The sequence below is a fragment of the Pan paniscus genome, chromosome 6 (genome assembly GCF_029289425.2).
Source record: "Pan paniscus chromosome 6, NHGRI_mPanPan1-v2.0_pri, whole genome shotgun sequence".
Classification (NCBI taxonomy): Eukaryota; Metazoa; Chordata; class Mammalia; order Primates; family Hominidae; genus Pan; species Pan paniscus.
In genome coordinates this window covers 188,781,430-188,799,966 of record NC_073255.2, presented here as the reverse complement: position 1 = coordinate 188,799,966, position 18,537 = coordinate 188,781,430, and the positions used below count along the sequence as shown (strand labels likewise).

The 18,537-nt window shown below is 40.8% G+C and overlaps 1 protein-coding gene and 1 pseudogene across 6 annotated transcripts in view; one reads left to right on the top strand and one right to left on the bottom strand.

Moving 5' to 3' along the window:
* The window catches only part of KMT2C (lysine methyltransferase 2C), a 301,574-nt gene that overhangs the window by 51,689 nt on the left and 231,348 nt on the right, over nt 1-18,537 (top strand). The window lies entirely within an intron of this gene.
* LOC100981192 (septin-7-like) lies at nt 11,854-17,817 on the bottom strand (annotated as a pseudogene).

The window sequence follows — 18,537 nt, the reverse complement described above, 5'->3', positions numbered from 1 at the left end:
GTGGTGGTAGTGGTGGTGGTGGTGTTGGTGGTGGTGGTGGTGGTGGTGGTGGTGGTGGTAGTGGTGGTGTTGGTGGTGGTGGTGGTGGTGTTGGTGGTGGTGGTAGTGGTGGTGGTGGTGGTGTTGGTGTTGGTGGTGGTGGTGATGGTGGTGGTGGTGGTGGTAGTGGTAGTGGTGGTGTTGGTGGTGGTGTTGGTGGTGGTGGTGGTGTTATGCACGTGGGGGATAATATAGCAGAGGCATTTAGCTTGAAATCAGGAAAGAGCTCTGGAGTTATCCTTGAGCTGCATTTTGAAGGTTGAGTAGCAGTTTGCTATTGGAGGAGGTAGAGGTTACTTTTCAGGCAGAGGGAGCAGCATGTGCAAAGGCTCTGAGATGTGAGAGTTTGTTACTGAAGAAATTCAGTAGGGCTGGAAGCTCAGTGAGCTTGGTGCGAGGGAGTCAAGAGATGAGGCTTTAGAGGTAGTACGGGTTTTAAGTCATTCCAAGGAATAGTTTTGATTTAACTCTGAAGGCCATGGAGAGACATTGAAAGGTTTTATCCAAGTGAATGATGTAAGGAACAAACTGTGGAACTCTTGGGGCAGCACTGAGGAGAGTGACTCATGATGCCCCTTTTCTGAACTGCTTATACAGATTTCTCACTCTTGGCATTACTCCTGATTCCTCCTTCATCTACATGCACACGCGCCTACACACACACACACACACACAGAGACGCATGTCTGCCTCTCGGATCTCCTTCTAGAGTCTTAGTTCTTGTTTTTTTTTCAGAATTTGGACAACTAACAAGGCTAGAAAGGAGGCCATCTAAAAAAGTGATTGGTGTTGAAAAGTTGCTGCTCCCGTCCTAGCAGCACAACTCTTCACGTCATAGTAATAGGAGTAATGACGATGATGAGTGTGGACAACTAATGAGCACTTAACTGTAGTACCAGGCACTATTCTCAGAATTCATTAGTGTGACAACCCTCTAAGGTAGGGTCTGTTATCCCCATTATACAGATGGGGCAGAAACGGCAGGAAGAAGTTAAGTGACTTGCTTAAGGTAATAAATGTAGTAAGAAGCAGAGGTGGGATTGAACCTTAACAGTCTGCATCTAGAGTTCATGCTCATAACATTCTATTTATTGCCTTTCTGGTTTTATGACCCTCTTCTTATCTAAGTGTATGCTCTGTGCCCCGCATATACAAACTAGTTCCCATAACATGTGTAATATAATCCCTCCTTTCCCAGGGTTTCCCGGCTTCCTGTCCTTCCCCTTAGCTTTCTGTCATCAGTTTTTCCTAGGATTTCTGGTTCAGCCTATGTCAAAGTGAGAGTCACCAACATAGTTGATGATAAATACTGTTTGATTACAGGAATGTAGGAAGATGTGCAAGCATTCTACTAAAAATGCTTTTCCCACAGATAATGTAAACTAAGGTTGCTTAGGTTTTGTAAGACTGCCATTCAACTATAAATAGGCCTTATGTATGTTTACTAAATCAGAAAAAATTTAATGTAGCTAAATTTTAAATAATCAACAACAGAAAATAAAAATATTTTGCCCCACCATCTTAAGGTTACAAAGACTTAGAGGTATATTTTATTTACATGCATGCATACACACACACACACACACACAGATTATATATAGATGTGTAGAAAATATAGAAAAGTAGAAAAATGTATACAAATATTTGAAATACATTATGTGGAATCATGTTTGTATTTTTTTTAGCTTAGGAAAGAAAGCCATTAAAAAAGTTACGTGTCAATAACCATGATACTATAGGATTTTAGTAGTTGCAGAGTATTACATTACTTAAATAAATGATTCATGGAATAGTCTTTTTTTATTGGACAAGGAATTTTCCCCTCCGCCTCAATCTTTGAGAGTTAGAAACAATGCAGAGATGAGTGTCTTTATAGTTAAACCTTTGTACATTTTATAATTTACTCATGATAAATTTTCAAGTTGAATTCCTAGGCCAAAGAGTATACAGATTTTAAAGACTTTCAATGTTGGCAGATATCACTTTAGGATAATTATACCAATTTATACTCTTACCAGTAATATATGAGTGTATATATTTACCTATTCCTTGCCAGTTCTGGAAATTGTGAATTTAACAGAATCTTCCAAAAAGCATTGAAAATTGGCCTGGGAATGTAAATATCCTTTTCTTCCCCATTCAGCTTACTAATGAATCTATCATAATCTCAGCTGTCTGAATCTAAAAGAGAACCAGTAAAATTGAGATGACAAGTTTATTGCAAAATAAATGACCTGAAAGCCACAGGCATTGGGTGGGGTGGGGGAAGGGCAGGTAGTGGTGACTGAGGTGACTCTGTGTTTGGGTTTTTGAAAAGATGGTAGATCTGAAGGATAAGGAGTTCAGAGAAGTAGAAAGGCAAATAGGGGCTGTTATAAATAAGGACAGTGGCATGAGCCAACGGGGTTATCTCTCATATTTATAGAACATGGCTAGATCTGGTTTCCCTATAAGTTGATTTCTTACTGTTATTCTGAGTTGAATGCGTATCTTTTGTCTCAATGAAGCCTGAATGGCTTTTGATGTCTCTGATCTGGAAAGGTTGTTTATGTATCTCAGAATAAGTCATTTTGCTAAAAAAGGCTACTCCTGAGGGAGAGCAGTGGAAAAAAGAGTTGGAAAAGTGGATTGTAGCTAGTTGAAAAAAGGATTTGAATGTCAAGCTTTAGGAATTAGGTTCTTATTTGGTATGTTACAGGCAACCATATGGACTTTTGAGCAGGTGAAAAATACAGTATTAATGGGTAGGGATAGCTTGGGAGGGAAGGAGACATGGACATTGAACTTCAGAAAAACCAGTTAGTAAAATATTTCAGATGATACATTGGTAATAGAAAAGGATCCATTGAAATGTGAGGCATTCACTTGGAAAGAACTGGCAGAATGTGGTAATTAACTGCTATAAGGACCCCAAAATAAAAGGAATAATCAAACATCACTCAAAGCTTTTAGCACAGTTTTTGAGAACAATCAGTGTCAGAAGGAGAAGACAACTTTGTTCCTAAAAGTTATATTGTAAAATAAATGTAGCTTATACATTTTTGAAACTGAAATCTCAGGATTCATGGTATCTTTACTTCTACTTGCCAAATTATTAAAATGGTGTTATATTTCTTAAGATATTTTAAAGCCTCTATTGTAGAACAGAAATAGTAGAAAATGGAACTAATGTTTATTAACAGTTACTATGGAAGAGGGAATAGAAATGTGTTGCTCTTGAACAGGTTTATTCAGCTTTGGCACTGTTGACATTTTGGGCTAGCTAATTCCTTGTCATGGGCAGTATCTCCTGTGTGTAGGATGTTAAGCAGCATTCCTGGCCTCCACCCGCTAGATATAGTAGCACACCCGCGCCCCTCCCCCCCTCCCTGCCCCCGTGACAACCAAAAATGTCTTTAGACATTGCCAGATGTCCCTTGGGGAGCAAAAATTGCTCCCTCTCCCCAGTTAAGAACCATTGTTCTAGAGTACAGAATCAGTCCCACTAAATAAATGTTATTGGCGTGTTTAGAACAGTGCCTAGCACATAGCTGGCACTCAAATATTTGTTGAATAAATGAGTAGTCAGATTTTCATTGTGAATTAAAAACAGAACAAAACTTGATGACTGACCACTCAAATTGCTTTTACAAAAGAAATGGGATGTCCATTGAACATCTGTTTTAGATCTGATTTCTCAATCTGGATTATTAAAATGAGGAGGCTATTTTTTCCCAGTATATAAATGATTCTAATACTTTTTGCTGTAAAACTTTTGGAGTCTCTCTGCTAAATTATGTTCCAGTTTCGTAGCTTGGGATTCAAGTCATAAATATACTAGGTCTGTCTTACCTTTCGGTGCTTTTATTTGTTCCCTTTTGAACATGGCTGAATTTTACTTTTCTGTCCACCTGCCCGCCATTCTTGCTACCCCTCCTTCCTTTTTCCACTCTCATCTTTTTCCCATTTTCCAGTCTGTAAATCCTACCTATCCTTTTATTTTTTAAATTACAAGATCTCATTCTGTTACTTAGGCAGGAGTGCGGTGGCACAATCATAGTTGACTGCAGCTTCGAATTTCTGGGCCCAAATGACCCTCCCATCTCAGCCTCCCAAGTAGCTGGGAATACAGGTGCGCAATACTGTGCCCGGCTAGTTTTTTTTTTTTTTTCTTTCTTTTGAGACAGAGTTTCGCTCTTGTTGCCCAGGCTGGAGTGCAATGGTGCGATCTCGGCTCACTGCAACCTCTGCCTCCCGGGTTCAAGCGACTCTCCTGTCTCCGCCTCTCGAGTAGCTGGGATTATAGTCGCATGCCCCCATGCTCAGCTAATTTTTGTGTTTTTAGTAGAGGTGGGGTTTCATCATAGTGGTCAGGTTGGCCTTGAACTCCTGACCTCAGGTGATGTGCCTGCCTCGGCCTCCCAAAGTGCTGGGATTATAGGTGTGAGCCGTGCCCAGCCTAGTTTTTTTTTTGTTGTTGTTGTTGTTGTTTTTTTTTTTTTTTTTTTTGGAGATGGAGTCTCGCTCTGTTGCCCATCCTGGAGTGAAGTAGTGTAGTGGTGTGATCTCAGCTCACTGCAACTTCTGCCTCCTGGGTTCAAGTGATTCTCCTGCCTCAGCCTCCCAAGTAGCTGGGACTACAGGCACATGCTGCCACCCCTGGCTAAGTTTTTATATTTTAGTAGAGATGGGGTTTCACCGTGTTACCCAGCTGGTCTCGAATTCCTGAGCTCAGGCAGTCCGCCTGCCTCGGCCTCCCAAAGTGCTAGGATTACAGGTGTGAGCCACCATGCCCAGCCATTCCTGGCTAGTTTTTGTAGATACTGGGGTCTCGCTGTGTTGCCTAGGCTGGTCTCGAACCCATGGGCTCAAGTGATCCTCCCATTACAGCCTCCTAAAGTGCTGGGATTACAGGCATGGGCCACTGTGCCCTGCCCTGTCCTCCTTTTTGAAGTCTCTCTCTCTCTGTCTTTACTTTTATACTTATTTTTTCTCTCTTGTCATGTCTTTGTCCTTGTCTTTTTTGATGGAGTCTTACTCTGTCACACAGGCTGGATTGCAGTGGCACAGTTCTAGCTCACTGCAGCCTTGAACTCCTGGGGTCAAGTGATCCTCTAGCTCAAGTGATCCTCCTACTTCAGCCTCTGAGTAGCTGGGACTCTATGTGTGCACCACCATGCCTGGCTCCTTTGTCCATTTTTGTTTGTTTGTTTTTTGGAGACAGAGTCTTACTCTGTCGCCTAGGCTGGAGTACAGTGGCATGATCTCAGCTCACTGCAACCTCCACCTTCTGGGTTCAGGCAATTCTCCTGCCTCAGCCTCCTGAGTAGCTGAGACTACAGGTGTGTGCCACCATGCCTGGCTAATTTTTGTGTTTGTAGTAGAGACGGGATTTTGCCATGTTGGCCAGGCTGGTCTTGAACTCCTGACCTCAGGTGATCCACCTGCCTTGGCCTCCCAAAGTGCTGGGATTATAGATAGGAGCCACTGTGGCAGGCCTCCTTTGCCCATTTTGAAATTGAGTTGTTTTCTTTTCTTTTTATTAACAGGTTCCCCCCCCCAACACACACACACACACACACAACACACACACACACAGTCTTGCTTGTCGCCCCAGGCTGAAGTGCAGTGGCGCGATCTTGGCTCACTGCAACCTCCGCCTCCTGGGTTCAAGCAATTCTCCTGCCTCAGCCTCCTGAGTAGCTGGGATTACAGGTGCCCGCCACCACGCCTGGCTTATTTTTGTATATTTAGTAGAGATGGGGTTTCACCATGTTGACCAGGCTGGTCTTGAACTCCAGACCTGTGTTCTGCCTGCCTTGGACTCCCAAAGTGCTGGGAATACAGGCATGAGCCACTGCACTCTGGCCTTAACTACGTATTTTTTACATCTGCACAGTGTTTTGGAAAAAGTGGTTCAACTGAAAGAATGAAAAGATGGGGGCAGAATTTGCTTTAAAAAAAAAAAAATGTAAAAAAAGGGCATTGAAAAAAGTTTCAGTGGTGTTGGGAGGGCCTTGGAACAAGGAATGAATGGAAGATGAGGGAGTGGAGGGAGGCCATGTATGGACTCTTTCTACAGACCAGGCTGTTGAAGGAGAGAGGGCTAACAGGAAATGAAGTGTGGGGGAAGTTTTTTGAAGATGGGAGAAAGAGGACAACTTTTATATATTTCATTTCATTTGATTCCTTATAAATTTGTAAGGAAGATAGAGCTTGTATTATTTCAGTGAAGTTGAAAATAGAGTACAGAAAAATTAAGATACAGCATCCCCAAAACTGAGAACTTCTGACATAATACACTGTTGGAAATATTTATTTCAGAGTGAAGAAAATATTGGAAGTTAGGGTTGTTAATTGCTCTGCATGGTTCATAATTACTCTTTCTTATTAACTATTTAAGGAACATGAGACCAGGAAGTTAAATACCTGGGTATATGCAGATATATATCTAGAATTGGTACCAAAGTAAATACAGGCATACCTTGGAGATACTGTAGGTTCCATTATAGACTACCACAATAAAGTGAATATCACCATAAAGCAAGGCACACAAATATTTTGGTTTACCAGTGCATGTAAATATTATGTTTATATTCTACTGCAGTCTATTAAATGTTCAGTAGCGTTATATTTAAAAAACCAATGTGCATACTTTAATTTAAAATTACTTTATTGCTAAAAAATGCTACTGATCATCTGAGCTTTCAGTAAATTGTAAGATTTTTTGCTGATAGAGGATGTTGGTGGCTGCTGACTGATCCCAGCAATGATTGCTGAAGGTTGGGGTGCCTCTGGCAGTTTCTTACAATAAGACAACAATGAAGTTTGCTACATTGATTGCCTGTTTCTTTCATGAAAGATTTCTCTGTAGCACGTGATGCTGTTTGATAGCATTTTTTACCCAAAAGTAGAACTTTTTTTCAAAATTGGAGTCAGCTCAAACCCTGCCACTGCTTTAACAACTAAGGTTATATAGTATTCTGAATCCTTTGTTGTCATTCAACAATTTCACAGCCTCTTCACCAGGAGTAGTTTCCATCTTTAAGAAACCACTTTCTTGGCTCATCTGTAAGGAACAACTCCTAATCTGTGCAAGTTTTATCATGAGATTGCAGCAATTCAGTCACATCTTCAGGCTCCACTTCTAATTCTCTTGCTGTTTCCACTACATCTGCAATGACTTCCTCCACTTGAGTCTTGAACCCCTCAAAGTTATCCATGAGAGTTGGAATCAACTTCTTCCAGACACCTGTTCATGTTGATATTTTGACTTCCTCTCATGAATTATGAATGTTCTTAATGACATCTACGGTGGTGAATCCTTTCCAGAAGGTTTTCAGTTTACTTTGCCCAAATCTACTACAGGAATCACTTTTTTTTTTTTTTTGAGACGGAGTCTCGCTTTGTCGCCCTGGCTGGAGTGCAGTGGTGCGATCTTGGTTTAGTGCAACCTCTGCCTCCTGGTTCAAGCGATTCTCCTGACTCAGCTCCCCCCCCCGAGTATCTGGGACTACAGGTGTGTGCCACCACGCCCGGCTAATTTTTGTATTTTTAGTAGAACTAGGGTTTTGCCATGTTGGCCAGGGTGTTCTTGAACTCCTGGCTTCAAGTGATCTGCCTGCCTTGGCATCCCAGAGTGCTGGGATTACAGGCATGAGCCACCGTACCTGGCCGAAATGTATTTCTTAAACAGTAAGACTTAAAAATTGAAATTACTCATTGATACATGGGCTGCAGGATAGATGTTGTATCGTACTGGCAGGCATGAAAGTAACATTCTTCTTTCTGAACATATCCATCAAAGCCCTCGAATGACCTGGTCCATTGTTAGTGAGTGCTAATATTTTGAAATGAATGTTTTTTCCTTAGCAGTAGGTCTTGACAGTGGACTGAAAATATTCAGTAAGCCAACCTCTAAACAGATGTGCTGTCATCCAGGAGACTGTTGTTCCATATGTAGACAGCAAGCAGGTTAGATATAGCATAATTCTTAAGAGCTCTAGGACTTTTTGAGTGGCAAATGAGCATTAGCTTCAACGTCAAGTTACCAGCTGCATTAGCCCCTAACAAGAGAGTCAGTTTTTATTTATTTATTTATTATTTATTTATTATTTTTAAAAGAGACAAGAGTCTCGCCTTGTTGCCCAGGCTGGCCTTGAACTCCTGGGCTCAAGCGATTCTCCTACCTTGGCCTCTCAAAGTGCTGGGATAACAGGTGTGGCCCCAGCCTGACCTTTGAAGCAAGGCATTGATTTTCCCTCTCTAGCTGTGAAAGTCCTAGATGGCATCTTCTTCTAATGGAAGGCTCTTTTGTCTACATAAAACACCTTGTTTAGTATAGCCACCTCCAGCAATGATCTTAGTTAGATATTCTGGATAACTTGCTACAGCTTCCATGTCAGCACTTGCTGCTTCACTTTCCACTTTTATGTTATGACGAGAGCATTTTTCCTCATGAACCAATCTCTACTTGCTTCCAGTTTTTCTTCTGCAGTTTTCTCACCTCTCTCAGCCTTCATAGAATTGAAGAAGGTTAGAGCCTTGCTGTGGATTAGGCTTTTTGCTTAAGGGAATGTTATGGCTGGTTTAATCTTCATATTAATAACTTTCATATTAAATAACTTCATATTAAAAACTTTCTTCATATTAATAACAAGATTGTTTCATGTTCACTGACATAGTGCTTTTAATTTTATTCAAGAATTTTTCGTTTACATTCACAATTGGCTGAGTGGTACAAGAGGTCTAGCCTTAGGCCTTTCTCATTTTTTGATATGCCTTCCCCACTAAGATTAATTATTTGTAGCTTTTCAGTTAAAGTGAGAGGCACATGACTTTTCCTTTCCCTGAATTGTTTCAGGCCATTGTAGGATTAGGGTTAACGAATTGGCCTAATTTCAATATGGTTGTGTGTTGGGGAAACGGGAGGCCTGAAAAGAGGGAGAAAGAGAGATAGGGAATGGCTAATTGGTGGAGCAGTCAGAACACACATTATATGTTAGCCATCTTATGTGGGCGTGGTTCATGGTGTTCCAAAACAATTACAATAGTAACATCAAAGATAGCATGGTAGCTCACTCCTGGAATCCCAGCACTTTGGGAGGCCAAGGCAGGAGGATCGCTTGAGTTTGAGACTAGCTTGAGCAACATGGTGACACCCCATCTCTATAAAAAATAAATCAGCCGGGTGTGGTGGTACATGCCTGTTGTCCCACCTACCGATGAGGCTGAGCACTTGAGTCCGGAAGGTTGAGGCTGCAGTGAGCTGTGATTGTGCCACTGCACTCCAGCCTGAGTGACAGAACAAGACCCTTTCTCAACCAAAGGAAAAAATATATATATATCACTGATCGTAGATCACTATCACAGATATAATAATAATGAAAAAGTTCAAAATACTTTGAGGATTACTAAAACGTAACACAGAGACACAAAGTGAGTGCATGCTGCTGGAAAATGGTGTCAGTAGATTTGTTCAGGCTGGGTACGATGGCTCACACCTGTAATCCCAGCACTTGGGAGGCTGAGGCGGGTGGATCACCTGAGGTCAGGAGTTTGAGACCAGCCTGGCCAGCATGGTGAAACCCTGTCTCTACTAAAAATACAAAAATTAGCTGGGCGTGGTTGTGGGCGCCTGTAATCCCAGCTACTTGGGAGACTGAGGCAGAAGAATTGCTTGAACCTGGGAGATAGAGGTTTCATTGAGCCAAGATCATCCCACTGCACCCCAGCCTGGGTGACAGAGCAAGACTCCGTCTCAAAAAAAAAAGACTTGTTCAGTGCAAGGTTGACAAAAGCCTTTGCTATTTTAAAAAAAACTCGCTGGGTGTGGTGGCTTACGTCTGTAATTCCAGCACTTTGGGAGGCCGAGGTGGGCAGATCACCTGAGGTCAGGAGTTTGAGACCAGCCTGGCCAGCATGGTGAAACCCTGTCTCTACTAAAAATAAAAAATCAGCTGGGTGTGGTGGCACGTGCCTGTAGTCTCAGCTACTCATGAGGCTGAGGCAGGAGAACCGCTTGAACCTGGGAGGCGGAGGTTGCAGTAAGCCGAGATTATGCCACTGCACTCCAGTTTGGGCAGCAGAGTGAGACTGTGTCCCCAAACAAACAAACAAACAACTTATTATCTGTGACGTGAAATAAAATGAGGTATGTCTGTAAGCAAAATGGATATTCCTCTTAATGTTTGACATTATTTTTTAATCGGGGAGTTCTGAAAAATTGATTTTGCATGGATTTTTTTTCCTTATGTTTTTCTCTTCAATTTTTTTTTTTTTTTTTTTTGAGACAGAGTCTCCCTGTGTCACTAAGGCTAGAGTACAATGCTGCGATCTCAGCTCACTGCAAGCTCTGCCTCCCGGGTTCAAGCCACCCCAAGTAGCTGGGATTACAGGAGTGTGCCACCATGCCAGGCTAATTTTTGTATTTTTAGTAGGGACAGAGTTTCACCATATTGGCCAGGCTGGTCTGGAACTCCTGACCTTAAGTGATCCACCCACCTTGGCTTCCCAAAGTGCTGGGATTACAGGCATGAGCCAGCATGCCCGGCCTGATTATTCAGTTTACACTCCTACTAGTGTCGATTTTCCCATAACCTGACTAGCAGAGTGTGTTATCACTCTTTGCTAATTTGGTATCTGAAATGATACTCCTTGCTTTCATTTCCATTTCTAAAATTGTTTAGTTGAATATCTCATGTGTTCACAGACTTTCACTCTTTCAGTTGTTGGACTGTATTTGTTATTTTTCTATTGAGAATTTGTTTTTCTCTTTCACTCATTTTAAAAATTATTATTTTTAAAATTTCTTTTCAATTTTTATTAATTATTATTATTATTACTATTTTTTGAGACAGAGTCTTGCTCTCTTGCCCAGTCTGGAGTGCAATGGTGCAATCTCAGGTCACCGCAACCTCCACCTGCCAGGTTCAAGTGATTCTTGTGCCTCAGCCTCCTGAGTAGCTGGTACTACAGGCGTGTGCCACCATGCCTGGCTAATTTTTGTATTTTTAGTAGAGATCTCGGGGTTTCACCATATTGGTCAGGCTGGTCTTGAACTCCTGGCCTCAAGTGATCTGCCCGCTTTGGCCTCTCAAAGTGCTGGGATTATAGGCTTGAGCTACCATATCATTGTTCGATTTCCCTGATTACTTGGTAAAGTTGAGCACTTTATCATATTCTATAGGTTGATTAATTGTGTCTGAATTTCTTATTCAAAAATGAATTTGTTGTTCATATCCTTTGTCCCTTTTTAAAAAAAATTAGGTTTGTGTCTCAGGATACTTTATTCTTCCTTTATGTTCATAAGTAGAGTTTTATATTACTTATTAAAGTTATTCCTAGTAACTTTATTGTTGTTGATATCTCTATTACAGTAGAATAGATTATTTCTACTGTTTCTTCAGTATGCTGTATAGAAAAGTTATTGATGTTTATATGTTACTGTGTTGATCTGACAATCTTAAAGAACTCTTTTAACATTTCAGTTGATAAACTTGTATTTTCTAAGTAGACATTAGTGATATTTTCTGCTAGTTATGACACTTTAGCCTGTTCCTTTATGGTATTAAAGTGTCTTATTTCTTATCACTTAGCTTAATGACACAACATCCAGTATTAAGTGGCTTTGTTTTAAAGTTTGATTCCCTGTGAAATTTTATTATTTTGTTCAGTGGGAGACAGAACTGTAACTTGCTTTTCAGAATTGTTAGGCTGTTATCTCAATATTTGTTATTGAATCCATATTTTTGTCCTGAGTTATAGAACCATCTACTCTTTCAACAAAACATATATTGAGTGCTTATGTTTCATCTGGTGCTGTTAGGTGTTGGGGGTGCAGCAGTGAATAGAACAAATTTCTAGTCTTCATGGAGTATACAGCTAAAGAGACAGTAATAAACAAATAATATTTCTTTGATACATAGTCATTTGGATTTACAGATGCGGAACCCATGGACATAGAAGTCTTACTGCATTTATATCTGGTTTTTTTCTGCATTTGTTGAGATGATCATTTTTCCTTGATTTGTAAATATGACAACCATATTAACAGATTTTCCCTTTTGATTTCTTTGTGAATTTTCTAGCTTTCTTCCTATGTCATTGATTTCTAGTTTCATACAATTGTTGTTAGAAAGATACTTGAAATGATTTCATTCTTCTTGAATTTGTTAAAACTTGTTTTGTGGCCTAACATATGATCTATCCTGGAGAATATTCTGTGTCTGCTTAAGAAGAATGTATATTCAGCTGCTGTTGGCTAGAATGTTCTGTATGTGTCTGTTAGGTCCATTTAGTCTGTAATGTTCAAGTCTGTGTTTCCTTATTAATTTTTGTCTGGATTATTTATCCATTGTCGAAAATGGGGTATTTAAGTTCCCCACTATTACGGTATTGCTATTTCCCCCTTTAGTTCTATTGATAGTGCTTTATATATTTAGGTGCTCCAAATTGGGGCATGTATATATATTTATAAATGTTACATTCTCCTGATGAATTGATCTCTGATCTCTTTTAACACTTTTTGACTCAAAGTCTATTTTATTTTATGTAAGGATCCTCTGCTGTCTTTGGTTAACATGTGTGTGGAATATCTTTTTCCATCTCTTCACTTTCAGCCTCAGTCCTTTAAAGCTAAAGAGAGTCTCTTGTAGGCAGCATATAGGTGGATCTTGTTTTTAAAAATCTGCTTGGCTGGGTACAGTGGCTCACGCTTGTATTCCTAGCACTTTGGGAGGCCGAGGTGGGTAGATCACCTGAGGTCAGCAGTTTGAGACCAGCCTGACCGACATGGTGAAACCCCATCTTTACTAGAAATACAAAAATTAGCTGGGTGTGGTGGTGGGCGCCTGTAATCCCAGTTACTCAGGAGGCTGAGGCAGGTGAATCGCTTGAACCCAGGAGGCGGAGGTTGCGGTGAGCTGAGATCACACCATCGCAGTCCAGTCTGGGCGACAGAGTGAGACTCCGTCTTAAACAAACAAAAATCCATTCAATCTGTGTCTTCTTATTGGAGAGCTTAATTCTTTTCATTTAAAGTAATTATTGATAGGTAAGGAGTTACTACTGCCATTTTGTCAGTTTTTCTGACTCTTGTAGTTTCTTTGTTCCAGTCTTCCTCTCTAGCTGTCTTCCTTTGTGATTTGACGATTTTTTGGTAGTGATATGCTTTTGATTTTCTGTTTTATGTATCTTGTAGGCAGCATATCATTGGATCTTGTTTTTAAAAATCCACTCGGCCAGGCACGGTGGCTCACACCTGTAATACCAGCACTTAGGGAGGCCAAGGCAGGTGGATCACCTGAGGTCAGGAGTTCGAGACCAGCATGGCCAATATGGTGAAATTCCATGTCTACTAAAAATACAAAAATTAGCCAGGTGTGGTGGCATGTGACTGTAATCCTAGCTACTCAGGTGGCTGAGGTGGGAGAATTGCTTGAACCTGGGAGGTGGAGTTTCCAGTGAGCTGAGATCATGCCACTGCACTCCAGCCTGGGTGACAGAGCGAGACTCCATCTCAAAAAAAATAAAATGAAATGAAAAAATTAAAAAAAAAATCACTCAGCCAATCTGTGTCTTGAGTATTTAATTTATTTCCATTTAAAATAATTATTGATAGGCAAGGAGATGCTATTGCCATTTTGTCAGTTTTTCTGACTCTTGTAAGTTTGTTTCAGCCTTCCTCTCTTGCTGTCTTCCTTTGTGATTTGATGATTTTTTTGATAGTGATATGCTTTGGTTCTTTTCTGGTTTATGTATCTACTACGGCCTTTTTTTTGTGGTTACCATGAAGTTACATAAAACATCTTATAGTGTTAATAGTCTATTTTAAGCTGACAACCTCAACAGTATACCACAACTTTACATTTAACATCTCCTTTCACATTTTGTATTATTGATTTCATAATGTATATCTTTTATATATCATGTATCCATTACCAAATTGTTGTATGTATAGTTAATATTTAATACTTTTGTCTCTTTACATTTATACTAGACTTAAATCTGATTTAGGTACCACCATTACAGTATTGGAGTATTCTGAATTTGAATATATTGTTATCTTTATAGTAAGTTTTATTCTTTAATATGTTTTTATGTTTTTAGAGTTCTTTTGTTTCAATTTGAAGAACTTTCTTTAGCATTTCTTGTAAGGCAGGTCTAATGGTGGTGACCTCCCACATATTTTTCTGTAAGGGGTCACATAGTAAATATTTTAGGCTTTGCTGGCAATATGCTGTCTGTTGTAACTGCTGATATCTGCTATTGTAGCATGAAAGCAGATGTAGACTGTATGTAAACAAATATACATGGCTATGTTCCGATAAAATTATTACAAAGACCAAGTACAGGACTGGATTTGGCCTCTGGACCGTAGTTTGCTGACCAGTGATTTAGACTTCTAACATGGTAGATTACGTTGATTGATTTTTTGAATATTGAACAAGTGTAGCATTCCTGGGATAAACCCCACATGGTGTGGTATATTACTCTTTTTATGTTCCTGAGTTTGATTTGCTAATATTTTCTTGATGATTTTTGTGTTTATGTTCACTTTGGAAATTGGTCTTTAGTTTTGCTTCTTTGTACTGTCTTTGCCTGATTTTGGCTTTAGGATAATGCTGACCTCATTAAATGAGTGGAGAAATGTTGTTCCCTCCTTTTTCTGGAAGGGATTCTGTAGAGTTGGTGTTACCTCATCTTAAAGTGTTGGTTAGAAATTAGTTAGTGAAAGCATCTGGGCCTGGAGATTGTTATTTCAGAAAATTTCATACTATAAATTCAATTTCTTTAATAGTTACAGAGCTGTTCAGGTTACATATTTCATCTTGGGTGAGTTTTGGTAGTTTGTCATTTCCTATGAATTGGTCCATTTCATTTAAAGATATCAAACTTATGTGTGTGGAGTTGTTCATACTGCTCTTTTATTGTCTTTTTTTTTTTTTTTTTTGAGATGGAGTCTCCCTCCGTTGTCCAGGCTGGAGTGCAGTTGTGTGATCTCACTGCAAGCTCTGCCTCCAGGGTTCACGCCATTCTCCTGCCTCAGCCTCCTGAGTAGCTGAGACTACAGGTGCCCACTACCACGCCCAGCTAATTTTTTTGTATTTTTAGTAGAGACGGGGTTTCACTGTGTTAGCCAGGATGGTCTCGATCTCCTGACCTCATGATCTGCCCGCTGGGATTACAGGCATGAGCCACCGCACCCAACCTTATTGTCATTTTAATGTCTGTGGGGTCTATAGTGAAATCCCCTCTTTCATTCCTGTTTTAGTTCATTTTCTATTGCTATAGCAAAATACCCGAGAGTTGGTAATTTATAAAGGAAAAAGATTTATTGGTTTATGGTTCTGGAGGCTGAGAAATCTAAGATGGGTTGCCGCATGTGGTGAGGGCTTTGTGCTGTGTCATAACATGGCAGAGAAGTGCAAGGGGAAGCACATGTTTGCAAAGAGAGGCCAAACATGAGAGGCATCCTCACTTTATAACAACCTACTCTTGTGGGTTCACTTCTCCAAGAGTGAGAACTCCTTTCAGAACGACATTAATCCCTCTTAACAACCTAATCACCTCTTAAAGGTACCACCTCTCAACACTGCTACATTGCAGACCAAGCTTCAACATGAGATTTGGTGAGGGCAAATGATATTCAAACCATAGTAGTCATTTTTTTGTGTGTGTTAGTTTTGCTGGAAGCTTGTCAATTTTATTGATCTTTACAAACAGTCAGATTTTGATTTGAGTTTTAAAAAATTTGTGGTAGAATATACACAAAATATAATTTGCCATCTTGTTTTTTTTTTGTTTTTTTTTTTTTTGAGACAGGGCCTCACTCTGTTGCCCAGGCTGGAGTGTGGTGGCGTGATCTTGGTTCACTGCAGTCTCTGCTTCCCGGGTTCAAGTGATTCTCCTGCCTCAGCCTCCCAAGTAACTGGGATTACAGGCACGTGCCACCATGCCCGGCCAACTTTTGTATTTTTAGTAGAGACAGGATTTTGCCAAGTTGGCCAGGCTGGTCTCAAACTCCTGACCTCAAGTGATCTGCCTGCCTTGGCCTTCCAAAGTGCTGGGATTACAGGTGTGAGCCACTGCTCCTGGCCCTTAACTTTTTGGGTTTTTTTAACCTTCCACAGTCCTTTTATTTTGGAATAGGCTGTAAACAATCAAACCACCAGAACATGATTGTACAACAGTAAAATGTTCTCCTGTATTAAACTGAAGATATCTGTTTAATAAAAAAGAGAAAAAGAAAATGTAGGAAGGTACTTAGAGCTGTTACTTTCTAAGTACACAACACCCTAGACAATTCAAGGCATCCTAATCTCCATCAAGAAAAACAGGAAAAAATAATTTTTGTCACGCTGTTAAATCCATCATTATGGATGAAACTGGTGCATATTGGTCAAACGGATCCAACAAACACTGATGTCCAAGCTGGCATATTGGCAACTAATACGTAACTGGTGGTCAATAGAGAGTTTAAAAGATCTTCCCTTTCTTCTTGTTCTTTTCCAAGGTTCTCGAAGAGTTCTGTTCTAAAATACGTTGTTGAGCTTCCCAGTTTGCCTTCTCATCCTCAAACTGACGACGTTTTTCCTCTAATTCTTTGTGCTGTGCTTCCAAATTCTTTTTCATTAGCTCACGGCGCCACTGGAGCTCAGCTTCAGAGTCCTTTAGTTTTTGAACTTTTTATTTGACCTTCATCTCTAACACCTGCTCCATCTCCATCTCTATCTTCTTCATTTTAGCTGCATACTCCCTTCTTTCTTCTTCCATTTGTGCCAGAGGGCTCTTAGTCAGCTGCCCTTTATTCTTGTTGTTATCAACTCCATTATAAGTCACAGCTGCCAGTTTTCTGCTTCTGTAGTTCTCATAGTGGACATTATTAGTAACATCTTTCAAGTCCTGAGTGTGTGTTTTTATCAGCATATTTCTTAGAATTGTAAAATCACAATGTTCACCATTTTCAACTTCAGCAGCACCCCAAGGATACTGCCTTCCTTTGACCCTTTTGCCATTAACTTCAATGATAGTATTACTAGCTTACCACAGCAAGAGGTAAACAGTCCTTTACCTTTTTAGCAAGTTTATTTTCTTCTTCATCATCTATTTCTGGAAATTCATATATCTTAATTTTATGTTCTTGGATTTCTTTCATTATCTGTTTTTTAAACTGTTGGCATTCCTCTGGTATAAGTGTGTCTGCTTTGGCAATAAGTTGGATGATAATCACTTTTTCATGCGAACGCTTCATAAACTCAATATCCAATGGTTTAAGTTCATGTCCTGAAGGAGCAATGAAGTATAAACAACACTGCACCCTGCTATTAGGCATCTGACGTCTGTTCACTCGTGATTCTGCATTTAGGTAGTCCTCAGATTTACTGTCAATGTAATCGATAAGAGGCTGCCAGCAATTACTATTATCCACTACATCTCCAAATCCTGGGGTGTCAACTATTGTGAGCAGCAACTGAACACCACCTTCTTTGATTAAAACTTTGGATTGTCCACCTGTATAGTCTTTTTAATTCTATGAGAAGGACCTGGATACTCTGGAGAATACAAATCTGTGAGGAATAATGAGTTGATTAATGTCGGCTTTCCCAATCCAGGTTCGCCTCTCTGGGTAAGGTGGCTCACACCTGTAATCCCAGAACTTTGGGAGGCCGAGGTGGGTAGATTGTTTGAGCTCAGGAGTTCCAGACCAGCCTGCGAAATAAGGCGAGACCCTGTCTCACTTTGTATGCTGGTGCCAGCCGGGGGTGCCCCCGGTAGGTGCTCCCTGGGGTGTCTGCTTCAGGGCTTCTGCGAAGGTGCAGGGCAGGGCTCCTCCAGCTGGGAAACTTGGAATAGTTGGCAGCTGCTTTGAATGTTGGTTCCTTCTTCTCTGATGACCGTGCTGTCAACATCAAAACACACTGCATCTGCTGAGTAGAAAAGCTTCCTCAGCTCTGAGTGGGAGACCATCCTTGGAAGAGTTTTCCTCGTTTCGCCAGTGCTAGATTTCTAGGAGACCACACTCTTCTCTTCCTGTTCCTTCTCTGGATAAAAATGCAGCACAGAGTTCTGACTACAGATTTCTTCAAGAAAGACCTGTGGATTCCGCAAGAGCAAGAGCCCAGGCTCAGGTGAGGCAAGGGTGCGGCCGGGGCTGCAACTGGCGCTGGCCATTGAGGAGCTTCTGCGCGACCTTGCGATCGTGCCCGCCAGGCGCCGGCCCGTTGGCTCGCAGCGCCAGCTCGCGCCGCGTCTGGCCCTTGCTGCGCCCGGCTCTGCAGGCCGGGAAGTTGTAAAGCTCCTCCATAGCTGATGGGCGGCGGCGGCCGGGCCGAAGCCTGCGGACACGGAAGGGCTGCAGCTCAGCGGCCGGTTACATCCCGCCCGGCCGTCTGTGGCCACCCAACCCCTTAACTATTTTTAAGTGTACATTTTAGTGATGTGAGATACATTCATAATGTAGACACTATCCATTTTCATAGCTTTTTTTTTAATCTTGTTAAACTCATACTTTATAGC